At 36.0% G+C, this 18,372-nt stretch overlaps 1 long non-coding RNA gene across 2 annotated transcripts in view; it reads left to right on the top strand.

The window, feature by feature from the left end:
• Positions 1–9,316: 9,316 nt before the first annotated feature.
• Positions 9,317–18,372, top strand: part of LOC139603163 (uncharacterized) — a 210,528-nt gene continuing 201,472 nt past the window's right edge. For both annotated transcript variants that reach the window (XR_011683593.1, XR_011683594.1), the window contains exon 1: positions 9,317–9,605. This is a non-coding gene — a long non-coding RNA (uncharacterized lncRNA). The remainder of the gene's footprint in view (positions 9,606–18,372) is intronic.

Below are 18,372 nucleotides of genomic sequence, written 5' to 3'. Positions count from 1 at the left end.
CAGCACCTGTATGCTGCAGTCTTTCCTTAGAGTGGTGCACAGCAGACCAATTTCTTTTCACCTAAATTTGGGGCAGATATTTTTTTTTGGACCCCTATAGCACAAAGCATAACTGAATCTTCTAAAACTATTCAAAATAAATTTTAAATATTAAAAGTATTTAAATATTTAAATGTCAATTTGAGAATAATTACCCCCCTTGATTTACTTTCCTTTTGCCTACACAATTTTTAATAGCACTGGACCCTTTTAAAAGAAATATGCTTTTTGGGCTTGAAGTTGATGTTCTGCAAAGGGCAAACACAATTCATGGAACCACTGATACTGATGAAGTTCCCAACAAGAAGTTTTTGAAACACAACTGGGATTTCTGGTGACTTTGAGAAATAAGAATAACTAAAAGATCTAGAAAATTGGATCACATAAAAAAAAATTACCTGAAACAATTTCAACATGGAAGAATGGCAGATTTTGCTGCTTGAGGGTTTCTCACAGAACTAAATTTTCATTTCCCAGACAATTCTAACCTGTAATACTTCACCAGAATGAAAAAATAAACATACAAGCAAAAAAAAACCAAACAAAAACAACAAACACAAAAAACCCACCAAACCAAAACCCCAAAACAAAAAACTTGTTTAATATTGCAGAGATATATATTTTCTTCTAAAAAAAAAAAAAAAATCTGTACAAATCTCTACGTAGATTCCCTGTGTCTCCTTCCATCTGTTCTCCTTAAAAATTTCATTTGAAAGAACATGTCCCAGGTAATTTATTCTTTCTCTTTTTATAGTTTTCAAGCACCTCCAAGTTAGCATCGTTATTCACAAAGCCCCTTCACAAAGATGAAAACTGAGCTTGAAAGCAGGCACACAAGATATCTAGAAAGAAATTGCAATGGCTTGGTCCTGTTATGCCTTCACAATCACTAGTTATGTAAAATATTTTCATTCCATTAATGCTTTCTGTATGTCCATCAGTCTGTCTCCCCACTGCTGGGATGTCTCTCTATAGATTGGATGCTATCTAGGAAAGGATTGTCTTATTTCTGCATTGAGGATCATCGGAGACATTCCCACAAATAAGTTAAGCATCAATAATGGCCATATTTAACTAAGCCTGTACATCTGTGTGTTCTTGTGTTCTCAGCTTCTACTCTGAAGTAGCATACCCAGGTAGATTCAGGGATTTGTTTGTCAGGACTTCAACAAGTTGAAAGAACAGGACTGCAGGCATCCATGAACTCCAACAAACGCAAATGCAGAAACTGATTCAGAAAGAATATATCTGTGAATTCTGAGTGGTGAGAAAGTATTCAAAAGAGAATCTGAGAGTTTTGAGGGATGAATGGAATATGAACAAGCAAGGTTTCCTTGCGGCAGTGAAATTTAATCACATATTGGGCTGCAATAACAAGTAAAGAGTCTCAAGGACAAAGACTGTCTATTTTAGCAGTCACGAAGCTACACCTATTCTTTCTAGTTTTGCATACCTAGAAGAAGAAAAATATTGGAAAACTGGAGTGGGCTCAGCCAAGTCCCACCATGCCTCAGTTATGGGCAAAGAGCTGGAGCATGACATAAAAGATACTTCTATGTGGGACAGTATTTATTACATCTGAAAAACAGAAAGCTATTGATATCTTATTTTAGCCTTTCACTGTCAAAAGGAAGGACAGTAGAGGTGGATCCTGGCTCCTCTCAGATCCACAGAGCAAAAGCAAAGAGATCAAAAGGTCACAGTTTAGAAAAAGGGAAATCCAACAGGACACAAAGAAGGAATTTTCCTCATTTAGAAGCACTGGAAGAGGGGGTCAGAGTGTGTTGAACCTTTATCCAAAAAGATTTTCAAAATTCACCGGTAAAGTTCTGAGAAAACACATCTAAGTTTGAATTTAGTGGTTTTTTATGCAAGGGTTTAGCTATCCAGAGGTGGCTTCCAATCTAAATTATATTAGGAACTTTATGAGAACTCTTTGACCTGTACTGCTTTTCTATCGATGTCAATATGTATTCCTTAAGTACAAGACTTTGTATGATCTTCAATGAAATTGTCTACTTGTCAGCCATGACAGCCATAAAATAGTAAGAAAAGAAGGCTGGCTAATCATATGAATTTCAGGGAAACATCAGTTTCCTGGAGAAGTGTTTTGCATAGGGCACAAAGTTGCAGCACCAGCCATGGTGGAATTAGGATGTACAGTTCAGAGACAGCAGAGTAAACAGACAAAACAAAAGGTGGAAAAATAATGGTATGAAAAGTGACCTGTGGTCTACTGGGAGTTTGAATATCCTCAGAAAATAATTCATAGAGGTCCAGACACAAAGGTGTAAGCTTGCTCTTCCAGTTGGATAAGACTACAGAGAAAGATAAACTATTTGGTGAGGCAAATTTGCAAGTGATTGAGATACTATGAACATAAGTAATTAAAGAGTTAAAGACAAAGATGATCTTAGGAATACTTAGGGCCTGAATATCTCTGGTTCATGGTATTCCAAAGTAAAAAAAAAAAAGTCAATCAGATTTGGAATGAAATCTCATTCTTTGAACAAAAATTTTGGAAGATAGATAGATAGATAGATAGATAGATAGATAGATAGATAGATAGATGATAGATAGATAGATAATTTATCATTTTCTAGTGTAAAATGTTAGTTTTGGAACTCATATCAAGTTAGACAAAGCACTATTTTCAAAACACCAGATATGTGGTTCCATGTAGCTACAAGGCTGACTCTAATTAAATTAAATTATACATTGTTGCTTTCTTAGAATAATAAACAAGAATAAATAAAATAACAAGAGCATCACTACCCATTTGATCATGATAGTTCTGAAATTAATATCTACAATATTTGTTTTACAAATCCATAATCTGCCATTATGCTGGAAGCCATTATGACATTGAAGCATCAGCTAATAGCACTTAAAAACAGTTAATTACTAAAACACTTCTTTCAGCTACTTGAAAATACTGTGAGAAACAAACTCTTTAGTGTTTCTTGAGTACTTTAAAATTTGCAAATAGTACTTGTGGTATAGCCATGCTAGGCAGCTAAGCACCACACCACTGCTCCCTCAATCCCTCTGAGTGAGGTGGGAGAGAGAATCAGAAGGGTAAAGGAGAGAAAACTCATGGATTAAGAGAGACAGTTTAACAAGTAAAAAATAGAATCACACAAACACACCCCTCCCTGCATGCCCCTCAATGCCACAGAAAGAAACCCCTCCAAACAGACAAAAAAAAACCCCCAAAACAACCAAACAACAAAACACTAAACCTACCAATTTTTTTTTGTAGGATGACACTATATGGTATGGAAGAGAATATGCCTTTAGTTAGTTGAGTTCATCTGTCCTGGCTATGTTGTCTTCCAAATTCTTGTGCATCCCCAGGCTACTCTCTGGCAGGCCAGAGTTCCCCACACCTATCATTACCAATATAGTAAAAACTTTGTGATGCATAATGCCGCATCTATGTTACACTCTCTTTTAGGAGAGCAGACATCTACCTGCTGGTGTGTTCTTGAAGGAAGAGAGTTTTTGAAAGATAGAAGGTCCTGAGAGATGTCTAAAAGCCAGCAGTTCATCATACTGCCAACATGGCTGCAAGTGTATAATAATTTCTTGTTTGGTTGATTAGTCATTCTGAGTGTCTGTATAAAAGGCAAAGCATTCTCTCTATTCTAATAAAATACATGTGGGGTTTGTTTTTTTGTTTTGGTTTTGGTTTTGGTTGGTTTTTGTTTTAATTTGAAGGACATTTTAATCTTTGGGAAGCTTGCAGCAAAGAAAAGGTCAGAGGCATGGTCATGTCAAAGTGCTTACTCCATTATGGTCCAAAGACAGTGTGAAGCCTCAGTATTGCATCAGTTTCTACTGAGGGAGTTATGTAAAAAGTTGTTATCTCTTCTTAATACAACTATTGTTTTTCTGTAGTGCCACACTCTAGTGCTGAACTTCACTAGTTCTTTTAGAACAGTATTTAGAGTCACTGCTCCATTTTTATTTAATCTTTATCTTTTTAATGTTGTTGAAAGTGATTACAGTAATTCTGAAGACACTTGGGCTGCTACCCCATTCTGTCCTCAACCCAAATTTGTATATAATTTTCTTAAAAAAAAAAAAAATTGATCATTACTTGTCCTTTTAGAAAGGATCAAGACTCTTGAGTATGCAGCCTGGACAGCATGCATGTATGGTGCAATGAGAAATGCTGTCTGTGTGACATAAAATGTTACTTGGCTGTTGTTTGTCTGGTAAGCTTGTGTTTTCAAAAGTAATTCTGAAATACTTTGGCTGCTTTATAAATTCTCTGTATTACCTGTTCTTGCTTTTTCTACATTGTTTAGACTCATTAGCCCAAATAATTACATGCTATCAATACTCTAAGTTACTTTTTTTACTGGCGTGAGAGGCAGCTGTAGAAATCTTCTGGGGATTTTTACTTCATAGAGAAATTGAAAGTTAAATTTAGGGTCTTAGCTTTAAATTTTCCAGAAGCTCTGATTTTTACTCTAATAGAGGTAGAGTGATTTTTTTTAAATTTATGAGCTGAAAACACTTTATGACAACAGAAAGAAGAGAGGGTCTTACAAGATATTGTATAACCTTTTTCTTGAAAAGGAAAAGGGACAACTGAATTTTTTCCAGGTTCTAAAAGCAGAAATAGGCTAAATAAATGCTTGTATCCATTTTCTGGATGCATTAATTTCTTTCAAGATGTGCAGGATTTTCAAGGTGGACATTTGGGTGCTATTTTTTCTGTTCTTATAGAAAGATTTCTCCTAAGTCCTAAGTCTTCTTTTCTTGTTAGTCTTGTAGTTATGTTGATCTTGAGTCAACAAAGGCCTTAAGTTGTCAGTGGCTTATGAACAACTAACAGAGCTTTCAGAGAGGGACTCGAGAATTGGCGTAAATGTCCTTCTAATCTGAAAGACTAATGGTCCTAAAATCAAATGACCTGATAAGCAGAGTGGAAGGAAAAACAGGTGGAAAGAAATGCTAGCTGTTAGGCAACACTGGAGCTGGAAAACTGTTCCTTCATAATTATGTCATGCTCTATAACTTACAGTTTTTGTGAGTCTGTTCTTAATTTACATTTTTGAAAGATATGTCTGACTGTAAAGCACTTAGTTCCTCCCTAGGGCTAGGCATGAGCATGTTGCATAAATTCCAGTTTATTTCTTTCAACATAAACAAAAAAATATGTACAATTTTCAGGTTTCCAAGAAATTGTGTCTTTTGAAAGCATATGGAAAAGTCATAAACTGTAGTTAAGGTCATGGTGCTAAAAGCACGTGTTGGGTAACAAAAGGTCATTACAAGCATCACCAGGACACAAATAGCATTTCATGGGAGATAAGTGGGACAGGAAAGCTGGTGTTCTGCTTTACCTTTATCTATGGAAGAGGCCTAATCAGAAATGGATGTTGCTTGAGTGATACACTGGTGTTTCTCCTCTCTGTTCAGCAGTACTGACTGGCAGCATTATGAAGCAAATACTACGGAGAAATTCTCAGCACCAGATGGCAAGCTCAACTACTGTAAATGGTATTTTAAAACAGAGCTGAAAAGAACCTCTAATCTGTTCCTGGTGTTAGTCTGAAAGCTCAAATAGTTTGACAGTGATTGTGATAGTATTTGAACAGTGCCAAAGAGGAGCAAGAGCTGACACCATCATCTGGTAGGAGTCTTTGCAATAGTACATAGGATCTGAGTTAAGTAGCTGGAAGTTTGAGGGAACTAGATTTGGAGGTTGTATACAGGAAAACACAGGGGTGATAAGGAAAAATATTTAAGAAAAATTTATTATTTAACACAATCTCAAAATTAAGTTGGTTTCACTACTGCAACGTGGGACATTGGCCTAGCTAATGAACTAGCTATTAATATCATCCTGTTTTCCTACGTGCAATATCATTTGCAACTACACCTAGCACATACTTTAACTTGGTGTCTCTTGCCTCATTGCAGTGTCTTCTGCTATTTTTTCTGCCAACTCATCAGCTGATATTGTCACATCTCTACCAGCTAAACTTTCTATTATGAGAAATAATATTTCATCTTTTACTTTCTTTTTTTTTTTTTTCTACTGATGTGCTCCAATAGGCTGTGACTCCTTTGGTATCAATAGTTGCTATTAACATCTCTTCCAAAATTTAAACAGAAAGATCACGGAATCATAAAGTCATTTATGTTGGAGAAGACCTTTATGATTGTCAAGTCCAACAGTTAACCCAGCACTGCCAAGTCCACCACTAAAGCACAGCTACACATTTTTTAAATACTTACAGGAATGGCAGCTCCACTGCTTCCTTGTGTACTGTGTTCCAATATTTGACAACCCTTTCAGTGAAGTTTTTCCTAGTGTTCAATCTAAACCTACCCTGATGAAACTTGAGGCCATTTCCTCTCGTCCTGTCACTTTTGTCTGGGAAATGAGACCACCTCTCACCTGGCCACAGCCTCCTTTCAGGTATTTGTAGAGAGCATTAAGGTTTCCCCTGAGCCTCCTTTTCTCCAGGCTGAACAACCCCAGATTCCTCAGCCCCTTCTCATCAGACTTGTGTTACATTCCCTTAACGAGCTCTGTTGTCCTTCTGTGGACGTGCTCCAGCCTCTCAATTTCTTTCTTGTATTGAGGGGCCCAAAACTGAACACAGGATTTAGGATTTGCCCTCACCAGTACTGAGTAGAGCGGGATGATCACTCCCCTGGTCCTGCTGCCAATGCTATTTCTCATACAAAGCAGGATGGTTTTGGACTTCTTGGCAAAAAATCTTTGCCCACTTCAATATTAATACTGCCTGACATTTTGCAATGCAACTAATTCTTACTAATAAAATATTGATTAAGCCAAAAATATTTATAAACAGCCTCAATGATGTTAAATGTTTAGGTGCATTGAGTTTTAGACCAGGCAGTATATTTTCTTAGGGAAAAGACAAATCTGTTCCTTAATAAGATGATCTAAAAATTGAAAGGTTCTACATTCCACTTTCCTATGTGACTTACAACAAACTAACAGTAATTCACCCTGCAGTATGTCAGCAAAGCAATCAGATTTCCCATTTTGTGGCATATGATCACACATACATATCTGACACTGCAGAGAAAAATCTGTTTCTATCATCACACCCAGTGAAATTGCTTTTAATAATTAGAACTTGCATTCTTGCTCCAAGATATGCTGCATGATAGTAAATTCAGCTTACACATGTTATAAGGGAGTAATAAGAATGAAAACATCATTATTTTATTATGGATCTTGTTTCTATTTAAAAGCTTTTAGTTTAATTGCACTCCCATCACTTTTTCTTTCTCACCTTTGTGCAAGATAAACTTCAGAACTGCCTTTGATCGTTCATACAGTGACCTATGAGTGAACCATACACTCACATGAGTAGCTGGTTGTAATGTAGGTCAAAGATTATTTTCTTCATCCTTTTTTCTTTTGACTTTAATCACGTTTCCAAAATTAATTACCAGAGATTATTATTAACTAGTTTACTTTTAAAAAAAAACCCAAACAAACCAAAAAGCACCAAACCTCTGCAGGAAATGAATAACTTTATATTTAAACAGCAGAGTTGCAGATAAAGGAACTCCAAGTCAGCTGCCACCTCTACTACAGTATTATGCTAATATAAAGGCGTAAACAAAATAAAAAATGCTGCACATACAAACTTAGTGCAACTACTGCTCATTCTAGAAGGAGCAGTTTGTTTAACACAGTAAACCCTTATTTCTGTCCTTTTATCATGCATACAGGCTTGCCAACTTAATGTAATGAATTATATCCTCAGCAGCAGTGAATACTACAATCTGTGGAGGTAGCTCCTGAATTCAGAAGGGCTCAGCTATCCATCATTCTTAATGCTTACTGATACATAGTGTATATTTCTGCTCCCTAGCCTCCAACTCTGATCTCCTACTTTCCTGTTTCAATCCTTAAACATTTCCTAAAGACTAACTATGTGTACATCCAGTACTTGCCCACTCACTTTTGATCTGGTTGGTCCCTAGGAAGTATGAATAGATCTGTTTGTGGAAGATCTGTGTCTCTAGGTGGTACTGGCAGGATCAAAAAAAGAAGTTATCTTTTTTTACTGCTGGTTGCAAGGCATTTGGGAATTTTACATAAATTCTGCTTCAGCCATAGATTTAGTCAGGAAAGGAACTTCTACTATGTATTCAGCTTCAAGTAAAAAATTAAACAGTGAGATATGTTGCCTCAAGTTGCCACTGTACTATAAAGCTGTGTTCACAGAAGTGTACTTTGAATCCACAATGTTTTATACAATTTATAATAGTGATAAGCCTGGTAGATTTGCATAATTTAGCACAGATTTTAAATATTGTGAAGTTATCCTCTTGAAAGGACTTAATTTTCAAAAGGCAAAAGGCAGAACTTGGTCTATTTGAGCTGCCATTAGATAGCTGCTTATCCAGAGCTTTTAAGAAATTTCAGTGATAGTAGAAAAATAAGAACCGAAGTAGCTCTTCAAGAAGTAGAATTCACTATAGATCATCCAAACCATCCAATAAATATGTTGGTAAACTAGTCTGTAGTGTTTAAGTTCCTATTCTCCATTTCTCTCCCTGCCCTCAGTTAATTGTTGTTAAATATACTGTGCCCCCAGAAATCGACAAAGCATTGTCCTGATTTTGATTCACAGTCCCTCTGAGTCAATAAACATAAGGAATATAGAGTAATTTCTTTGTTTCTACTTTTTTTGTTGTTTTAACGGGTGTTATCATATCATATATGTTTAATGAACTTTCGGATATCATATCATTTTCAGAATAAAGGCAGATTTGGTTCCTGCTGCAGCCTATATGGTAAGAATAAATGATTTTCTTGAAATCATTTATTCAAGAGTTTGGGCTGGAAAAAATTCAGCCCAGTATTTTATTAATTTTCTATTTTATAGTAGAGTACTATTATCTAAGACAGACACAGTAGATAATGCTGCAATATTCAAGAAAGTACTCAATAGAAAAGATCAGGAAATGTTACCACTACATAGAAAAGACAGAAAATATAAAAGACTTTAAAAAAAAAATCCAATGCCTTCCTAGTAAGAGAACTGCCTTGCATTTTTCTATACAATGCAACCAAAATGCATTCAATAAGCCAAGCCTCTTAGCATATAAAAGCAGATCTATTGACAAAGTATAAATTGGTTGATTATTTTCAATTAGCAAATGGTAACCCAGATGTCTCCAGTTACTTAAAAAGGAACGAGTAGGTTGGCACACTGTACGTTAAAAAAAGAGGTGAATCAAGTTTCTGTTTGTCGCATATGAAAATTCAAATAAGGTGTTTATTATTGCTTTTTAAAAATCTGTTTATTTCCTTCTTGTAGAAAAAACTGTGTTTTCTCTTTGAAATATAGTGTGGGAGGAAGACCTGACTTCCATGACAGGTTTTCTGCTAAGACTATGTGGGCAAGGTGTATTGCAGGTTTCCCCTGGGATTTGAATCTGTCAAAACGGATCTGGCATTTATGATGCAAGTGAGTGGTGGCTGAGATCCTGAAGAAGGAATGAGAAACTTCAGGAGTGAACCATAAAGACTTCCTTGAGGTAGCACTGCTCAAGTAAGTATAAAAGACAGTGGCTTCTGTTTTGTATTCTCTGTTTTAATACTGAATTTGTTTGGGCTGGTGTTGTGCTAGGCTGTGAATGCTTTTTTCCTGTTTGAGTGGTTTCAAGGCTGACAAAAAAAATATCCATCTTTCTCAGTATGAAGCCTGTTTGAAGTTGAGGAAAAAATCTGAAGTAATTGGTGTTAAACTTCTAACTGCTATTGTGCTACTAAGAGAATGCAAACAAGTTTCATGGGTTTGTGCTTTTAGTTTTACACTCGCGTGAAAAGCTAAATTTGCTCATGTTTGTGACTATAAGACAGTTGTGCAAATACTCAATCTTACTTTATACTCAATCTTACTTTATTTAAACAAATCCCCTACTAGCTGAATCTGCTATTCTATCAGTGTGTTTAGAAATACATGGTTTTGAACAGGAATCTAAGGATTAATCTCTACTATAGGACTCCATGTCTCTGAACAAATAGCTTGGATCTAGATCTGGAAAAAGATTTGTGCAACTTTACATACCCCAGCTGGTCTTCTAGAGGCTAAAGGCAGTGTTTAATTGGGTGACTTTGTCTATATTTACAAGCACCTAGACCTTGCTGGTTTTAAGCTAACTTTGTTCAACTGGCAAAGAACCAATATGCAAAAGCCCTTACAAGCAGGAGCCACAGCAGGGTGGATCCGGCAGCTCTGTGGTTAAACCTGCATATAACAGCCTGTCTCTAAATCTAACAGATGCATCCCTAAGGTAGCTTTGTTTCAGGAACTAAAAAAATGCATTTATAGAGTATATATTGGAAAATAAAGGAATTTCTTAACCCCTAGAGTAAACTTCCTGCCACATCCACATATATTCAATAATTTTTTTTTTAACTGATGAAAGCATTGACTAATTTTTACTAGGTTCCCAGATAATAAACATAATAAAATAATGCACCTTTTTAAAAAATCTACTTCTGTGAGTAAATTCCTGATGTTGCAAAAATATGCTCAATTCCTCTGGACAGCTCAAGGGGTCGGCAGAGGTGGATGAGTAGTTCTCTAGGTTATCAGTAGCCTCAACTGATGTTTCCCCCCTGGCTTGCCTACTCCACTCTTGATTCTATATGTAAGACAGCATACTTTCACTGGAAACAGTAGAGTATTAGGTGTATTGGAGGTTTAAACTCTGTGGGAGATAACTATTTTGATGAGGCTATTGTTCTTTTACAGGCTCATCTTTTTTTTTTAAACACCATTTTAACTTCATATTATGTTTTCTTTACAAACCAATCTACCATTTTTAGTAAGAACAAACTTCAGTCATTCTTTTTCCACATTCTTATTCTCTGCAAGATTATTTTCTCTTTGCTGTTCTTCAGCAACTTAGTTTCACCAATTTTTATTTAACTCTAGGTGAATCCAAATTCTATCGAACACAACAGTTTGTCCAATAGTCACTACTTGAACCTCACTTTTCAAAGCTTAAAAACTGTGGATTCATTCCTTCCAAACATCCTTTTGTTGTATTTTCAGTTCTCAAGTTCCACACCACAAAAATGTATTCAAGGGCACATTGCATGTTAAAGCTCTTGTAAAAATTAATATATCGAGGATTTGTGTGATTTGTCAATCACTTTGTTTGTTGTAAATAAATAATTATAAAATTAGCAATTAAATCTTGTATAGCAGTTGCTAAAGTGAGGTACTGTTTGAGAAAAACATAAGTAGAAGTTTTAGATGCAAATCACAAAGATGAGATGGATGCCTTGTTTCATTAACTAGAATCAGCAAGGTTTTGAATATCAGAGTATTAATATAGCAAAAGATGCCTTGTATTGTAGCTAAAACAGTCTGTTAAACAGTGTTACATAACTTGGAAATTAAGCCAGGCTTTGTGTTCAATTGTTAGTGAACAGGTAAGTGTGTAAACACAACCTTTTACTCACCTTTCAATTTTGTAAATGGTGAACTAGTGCAGGGCTGAACTCAAAATTACCAGTAACATTGGCTCAAAATATTCAAGACCATAATGGCCATTGAGCTTTAGGTTTGGAGTTTACATTTCTCACTGATGAAGGTTGTTCATGGTACATGTATGCAAAAATCTTCCCTCATTCTTACTGAATGTCTGTTGTCATCTGAAGTTTCTAAATCTATCTCTCAAATAATCAGGTGGAACCTTGTGACTTGCACTCTTTGACTGCACTATAAAAGCTACTGTGAGAAATCAGTCTCTCCAAAAATTTCTCTAATCATTGTTTGCTGACTCAAAAATCCTCGCTCATGGAAGTAAACCTATACTGTTCCTGTAGTTTAGAGTAAACTTGCGATTTTTTTGCCAAATAAAGTAGAACTGAATAGCATAAAGTTCTACATTTCATCTTCTGTCCATGATGAAGAAGGTTTTTGATTTAATAACAGATTCTTCATGTGGTTGGTTACCTCCACAGAGAAATCACTATGTTTTGTGCTGAAATCTTTCCCCGGGGATTCAGTGCCTACAGTATTGATCTTACACTGCATTAGGTCATGTTATGACAAATAACAGGAGCTGATAATGTTTCATTGATCATAAGGCTCTGCAGCATTCCTAGCTTTGTTTCTAATAATAGCTATGGCTTTTGTTAGAACTGTCTGTTGAGGTTTACACACACTACTCTTTTCATCATATTTCTGTTTCCCGGGGTGCTATACACTGACATACTGCAAAGCCAACTGGTATCTCCTGGAATATATGCAGTCAACTTGAGCACCAAATGTTTTCCTAAACAACTTATGTGTGAATCCATGTCAATACTTGTATTATAAGTACTGCTCAGGTGGTAAATCAGCAAACTAACTGATTTCTGGAAGGGACTTAAATGCTTACATAGCTTTAGGCCTAGTTATCTAGCCCAAAAGTCAAATGGAATGAAAGTATAATCATCCACATATTGCAGCTGAATTCACACTGACACAGTCCTATGGCATCCATCACTGCCTTGGGGAAAGGTAATATGGAAATGTGAGAGGACATTTTAAATCTCAAAATAACTTATGTTTGCTGAGTCTGTGATAGCAAAACATTGTGAGAAATAAATTTAAAAATGAAGACATTTCAGGGGGCTTTCATCCTATATATGGGATTACGGGATCGAGTTATAACTTCTGCTGGAATGTAAATATAGCTTCTCAGTTTTCTCTAATTTCAGCCCAAGGTGTCTTCCCACAATGAATTAGTCTATGATTCAAGTAGAAATGTTGATTTAGTCTTGTGTTCTGAGCTTTGAGAGATGATATTTGAGTGACTTCTCTCTTCTTTCTTAGATGCTATAACTGCTGGGTCATAACTGGAATTGCACTTTCTTATTTGTCCTACTTTCTGCCAAAATCCACGGATGATGGTTGTATATTCTTTGTTAGTCTTTAAATGTTTAATGTTCAAGGTTACATTCTTATAGGGACAACTAATACCTTTTCATGCCTTTGCTTATGATGGGAGATGAAGAAAGGTTGGAGTGGAGGGAGGGTGCTTCTACAGCCATCCTGGTTTTCCTTTCTTTTGTATAAGATGCAGCATTATCATACATAAACATAGAAGTACAAAATTCACCTTCATGAAGCTTATTTGGTTGGCCACAGAGGTTAGAGGGTTGCTTCCTACTTTTGGAAATTTATAAGCCAGTCTAAAAGTGCTTGCTCCTTCACACAACACATTGCTGGAGTATTGGAGTCACGTCAGTGTGTGCAAGTTGGGAAAACAGTAACTGAAGAGCCAGACCTCCCATATCTGACAGTTATAACCACAAAAATACTTTTCCAAAAAGGAGAACTAAAAAAAGCAATTCCTAGAAAATATTGCATAATATCCAATCTAGCAACAGACTGGCAACATGATAGTCCTTTTGCTGATCTTGCTCTTGGCACCTGTGCTTTTATTTCTTTTATTTAACTAAAGATGATACCGATAATCTTTGTGTCATCTATATTGTGTACATGCACAAAATGGGTAAATCTATCTGAGGCACCAAGATACTGTTGTGAGTCCCGTGTTGGAACTGGGTAAGAAATTTGAATTTTAACAGCAGTTGTGATGACTATCTACACTTTCATAGTACACTTAGGAGAAAATACAGGATCTGCTACCATTGTGTCTTTCAAAGACAATACAAGCATTTTCTATTAAAAATACATTCTTCAGCCTCCCTTATTCAAGGAGTCCACACCTCCCACACATCTGAGGCTAAAAACAAGGAAAATATAAGGGCTTTTGATAAAATGTTTAATATAAGTAGTTTTAATCAGACACATCCAAGTTGAGCTTTGTGTCAAAATTTTGGAAGATGTTATAAGGATTCTCAGTGCTGTGAGGATTCTCAGTTAGAGATTCTCAAACACTTCAGATAGTGTTTATATTATTTCAGTATAGTATATATATAGGTTATTGTGGATTTTCAAAGCTTTTGAAGAATCGAGTGAAATCCTACAAAATATGCAGGACTCACACAGAGAATAAAGGAGCTTTTGTTAGCTAAATTCTGCAAGTTCACTGCAGATGGAGGGAGGCTGGGTTCACAAATTTCTAACAAGATTTTGGATGAAATTTATGCTAAGCTGATTGAAGTATTAATTTACATGTTTTTGACTAGTTTGACTTTCACACACCTTCAGCAACATGCCTTGTACTTGAATCAATCCTGTTGAGCTCAGATGCACATTTTACTATTATCAGCAAAACCATTACATTGCAAGCATTTTTAACAGCCTCTTCATGTACTTGTGAAGAGGTATGTCTTGCTGTGAAGCTTAGCTGAAATATTAATGGAAACATTTTCAATTAAGATACTTCTAGTTGTCTCTTTTTTTTATTATTACAGAAAACATTGAATGAGAAAAAAACTGGTTTTCACCTTAAAATATTAATTAAACTCCCCAACTTTTCCCTTCACTCACTCTTCTCTGAAGAATTGGTCTATTGAACAATTTCAAAACTCCCTAATGCAAGCATTATTATGACAAAGTACAAAAAAACAATTAAAAACCCTGGAAAAATTCACTCCAACTTCCTACCTATCTAAGTTGGAGCTTAACCTTTTTCATCAACAGAATGTCCCTTAATATTCTTTGGCTGTTTTATACAAGCTGAAGTGTTATATACCATTAAATGGCAAAGACAAATAAAGACACCCAGCTATGTAGGACGGCTTGTTCTGTGCTGTATATTTGCCTGTAGATTCCTGAGCAGTGTCTGGGGTAGTTCAGATGCCATTGCAACTCGCTGCTCTTGAGCCAAGAGCAGAATAAAGGCTGCAAGGAGCTCAGGAGGAGAAGCAGTGCAAACACTAATGGTGAGCCTTTTTCATGCTTCACAGACATATGGGAAACCCAGCAAATGTGATGTCTGAAGACACTTTGCATACTACAGGATCTGCTTGATAAGATAGGCTTGAGAGGATGAGATTGCATGCAAACTTGAGATTGCATTTGTGGAGGCAATTACAAATCAAGGCCTCTGCTTTCCTGTCAGTATTCTTTGCTTTATGTACCTTGTTACATTAGTTGTATGATGACATATTTGTAGAGAATAGATATTTGTGACTACTTGGCATATAAAGTTGTGATTGCACAATGTAAAGACAAAAAAAGCAAAAAAACCCAGCAACAAACACTTGGTTTCTCAGAATCTCTACCTGGTCAGAGTTACTCTGAGATACATACAAGTGTCTTTTTCCCAGCCTGGCAGTCGAAGAAGGAGTCAGAATTCTTCTGTTCTCATTCTCAAGGTTGTTCATTATTTTTTATCTATAGCACTCTTTTTTCGACCCACCTTAGGTCTGTCCAGCAGGTTGGGTTGAGGCACACTGACCGCCCTCAGGGTGGTGTTATCTTTTTTATACTAAAAACTATGTGTACATTATTTGCAATAACTTCCCAATACCTATGTTAGACAGTGAGTTTCTACCTTAAACCAATCGAAAAGTGCCACCAATCCAGCAGAAGATGGAGGCTAGGAAGAAGACAGAAGAAGGACTGGACACACCCAGATTCATTCATCTTGCCTCCTGAACCCCCATTCTAAAAACCCCAAAATTCTACATTTTTCACCCTGTGATAAATTCACTATCATTCTACTTAAACTTCCATGGCTTACAGATCCTCATATAAGGTTGGTAATTTTTTCCAAGGGCTAAATCAAAGTCACAGGTGTCCTGGGCTCTGTGCCAAGGTCTCTGAGCCCCCTGGCAGGGTCTCAAGTCCTCCAGGACAGCCAGAGGAATTTCCTGGGTTCCAACATAATTAATTTTAAAAAAAAGTCACAGCTAAACCAAGTGGAAAAATGTTGCGGGCAGGTCAAGAAAAAGTAAAATGTAGCAATTGTGACAAAGCTCAGTTCTCAGGGCTTAAGAACACTCAGCCTGTGTCCACTTGATGACTGTGCTAATACTGGAATATAGGACTGCCCAAGTGCTAAATCTAACAGTTGAATGACCAGCTCATCCTTATTACCATCATCATGCTACACAAACAACCAGTTACAAGCTGGACTCTTCCAAGTGACAAAGAAATTATCCAAATGGTGAAGGCCCACTGGCACAGCTATTCAAGCTGCGGGCATGACCTCCTTGGTGCATCCTTGCACTGCTCAAAAGACAAGTTGCACACCAGAGCACCCAGGCACATTAAACTTATTCCTGTGTCTGGAGCTTTCCTGGCCAATAAGTTGGCAAAAGTTAACTTTAATTTTTCTGTTCTCAGCTAAAGTCTAAAATGTAGATAGCAGCCATGGTATGATGGAGGAGAACAGACTGATCAGACCTGTTTTTAGGAAATGTGGATATCAGATCTGGCTCTGATTTAACTCTCTCTAAATTCAACACTTTTATATTATCTTAGCTGAATGTTAAAAACACGTTTGCACCATTTTTTGCCCCAGTGATTTTCTCTATCTAAAAGAACTTTTATAGAGAAATTTGCTGTTATTTGGCCTGAATTTTATTGTCTTAAAACCAGGAAATGAGCAGAAATCTACCAATCTATACAGTGAGATTTACAATAGTGTACAAACTACTCATCATCTTAAAAATTATTATTAGTTAACAAAAGGGAAAAAGACTCTTTGGTTCTTTCTAACAAGCCGAAATGTCACAGCCACAATTTCATGGCAGAATGACCTCTATAGCTGATAAATATCTATCACTCTTTATAATATTGAGATAGTTGGATAAACTGGGGCTACTGTTGGTTTTATGTCAAATTAGAAGAAAAACCAAAAAATTAAAAACTCCAAAACTGACCAAGATCACCTTGCTGCTAAAAAAAGTCTTCCAAGAGTGTATTGCCATAAACTTTTTATAATCTCATTTTTCTGTGAAATATATGATGATAAACAATTTTAGAACAATACACTCATTAGTTCAAAATTTATTAAGTTAGCGATTCTAATTGCAGTTACAGAGATTAGACTTCATGCATGTCTAAATCAAAATATAAGGATTTAAAAATGCTAATTAGAGATTAATGAATACTCATGTAGTAATATCTTAGCTAATCTAAGAAAACTATTCAAATTAGAACAACATATGAGAAAAAAAGGAATAAACACAAAGAACAAAAAATCTTTGCCACAAAATCAGGTTCATTTCAGACCTAATTAGATAGCTATAATGTTATTAGAATAATCAAAGTTATATTTGTACTTTACAGGGCTTCTTAGTAGCCATATAAAACTTTTCTAAAGGTGTTTTTTATTTAGAAAAAATTATGTTATGCTAAAATATGTTTAAATTGTGCTAGAGTGTTAATAATCTCTCATTTCACTTGAACATCCTGCATATAAATAGACTTTGTATCAGTTTTTAGCTAAAAGTCCTTATATGCACCTTTTATTTAAAGAAACAGCCTTTGCTGATGAAAATTATGCTTATGTAGGGATAGTTTCTTTGAGTTTAGATACCTGTAAGAAAATGGGTTAAGTATTTAGCACTTCTTCATCAGAAAAATTTTTGAGAGAACTGTCTGTAATTTTCTGTATTAATCATAAGCACCATAACTTGGTTTAAAACTTTTTAGGTGTTCATACATTTTTGGTTTTCCTTGTTTCTTTCTTCTTCACTGGGCATGTTGGAGGCAGATAGGGTTCACTTGTCTAAAAAGGGGTAAAGAACTCCAGTCCATGAGTTGGCAGGCTGATTGAGAGGGCTGTAAATTAGTTTTGAAGGGTATAAGAGCAGGCTCAATAGAGATGAGCCTGGGGACAGCTTGCACTGGGGGCAAAATCAGCAGCCCAGCTGTACCACCTGTACCAATGCACCCAGCATGAGTAGCAAACAGGAGGAGCTGGAAGCCATGGTGCAGCAGAAAAGCTACAATTTAGTTGCTGTACTGCTCCCAAGGGAGAAAAAAGAAATTATAATTCTCTCAGCATCCTCTGCTTCAGTCATATTCTGACCTTAGCTTTTTTTCAGACTTGCAAATCCTTGGGCACAGGGAGTGTGGGTTGTATAATCCTACTCTGACAGCCAAGCAGTCACCAAACCAAAACCATGGGTTTTTTCACTCGTCAAGTGTCACAACGAAGGATTAAAGTATTATATCTGCTTCTAGTCCAGCTGCGTATTGTCATTATCATTATCTGCACAGCTCTGTTAAAACAGAGTTTTCATACATAAGCACAGTATATGCTAAGTAAAGAACTATCAACCTTGTAAATAACCATAAAAGTATTATGAAAATACCTTTAAAATGCAAGTACAAGGCAGTTTAATTATACTTCAGATGTAGAAAACTTGTAATGTTTGAAACAGTTGAT

The sequence above is a fragment of the Agelaius tricolor genome, unplaced genomic scaffold (assembly GCF_023055355.1).
Source record: "Agelaius tricolor isolate 1412-34295 unplaced genomic scaffold, bAgeTri1.0.p SCAF_2, whole genome shotgun sequence".
In the NCBI taxonomy this organism is placed as follows: Eukaryota; Metazoa; Chordata; class Aves; order Passeriformes; family Icteridae; genus Agelaius; species Agelaius tricolor.
This window is presented reverse-complemented; position numbering and strand designations above follow the sequence as displayed.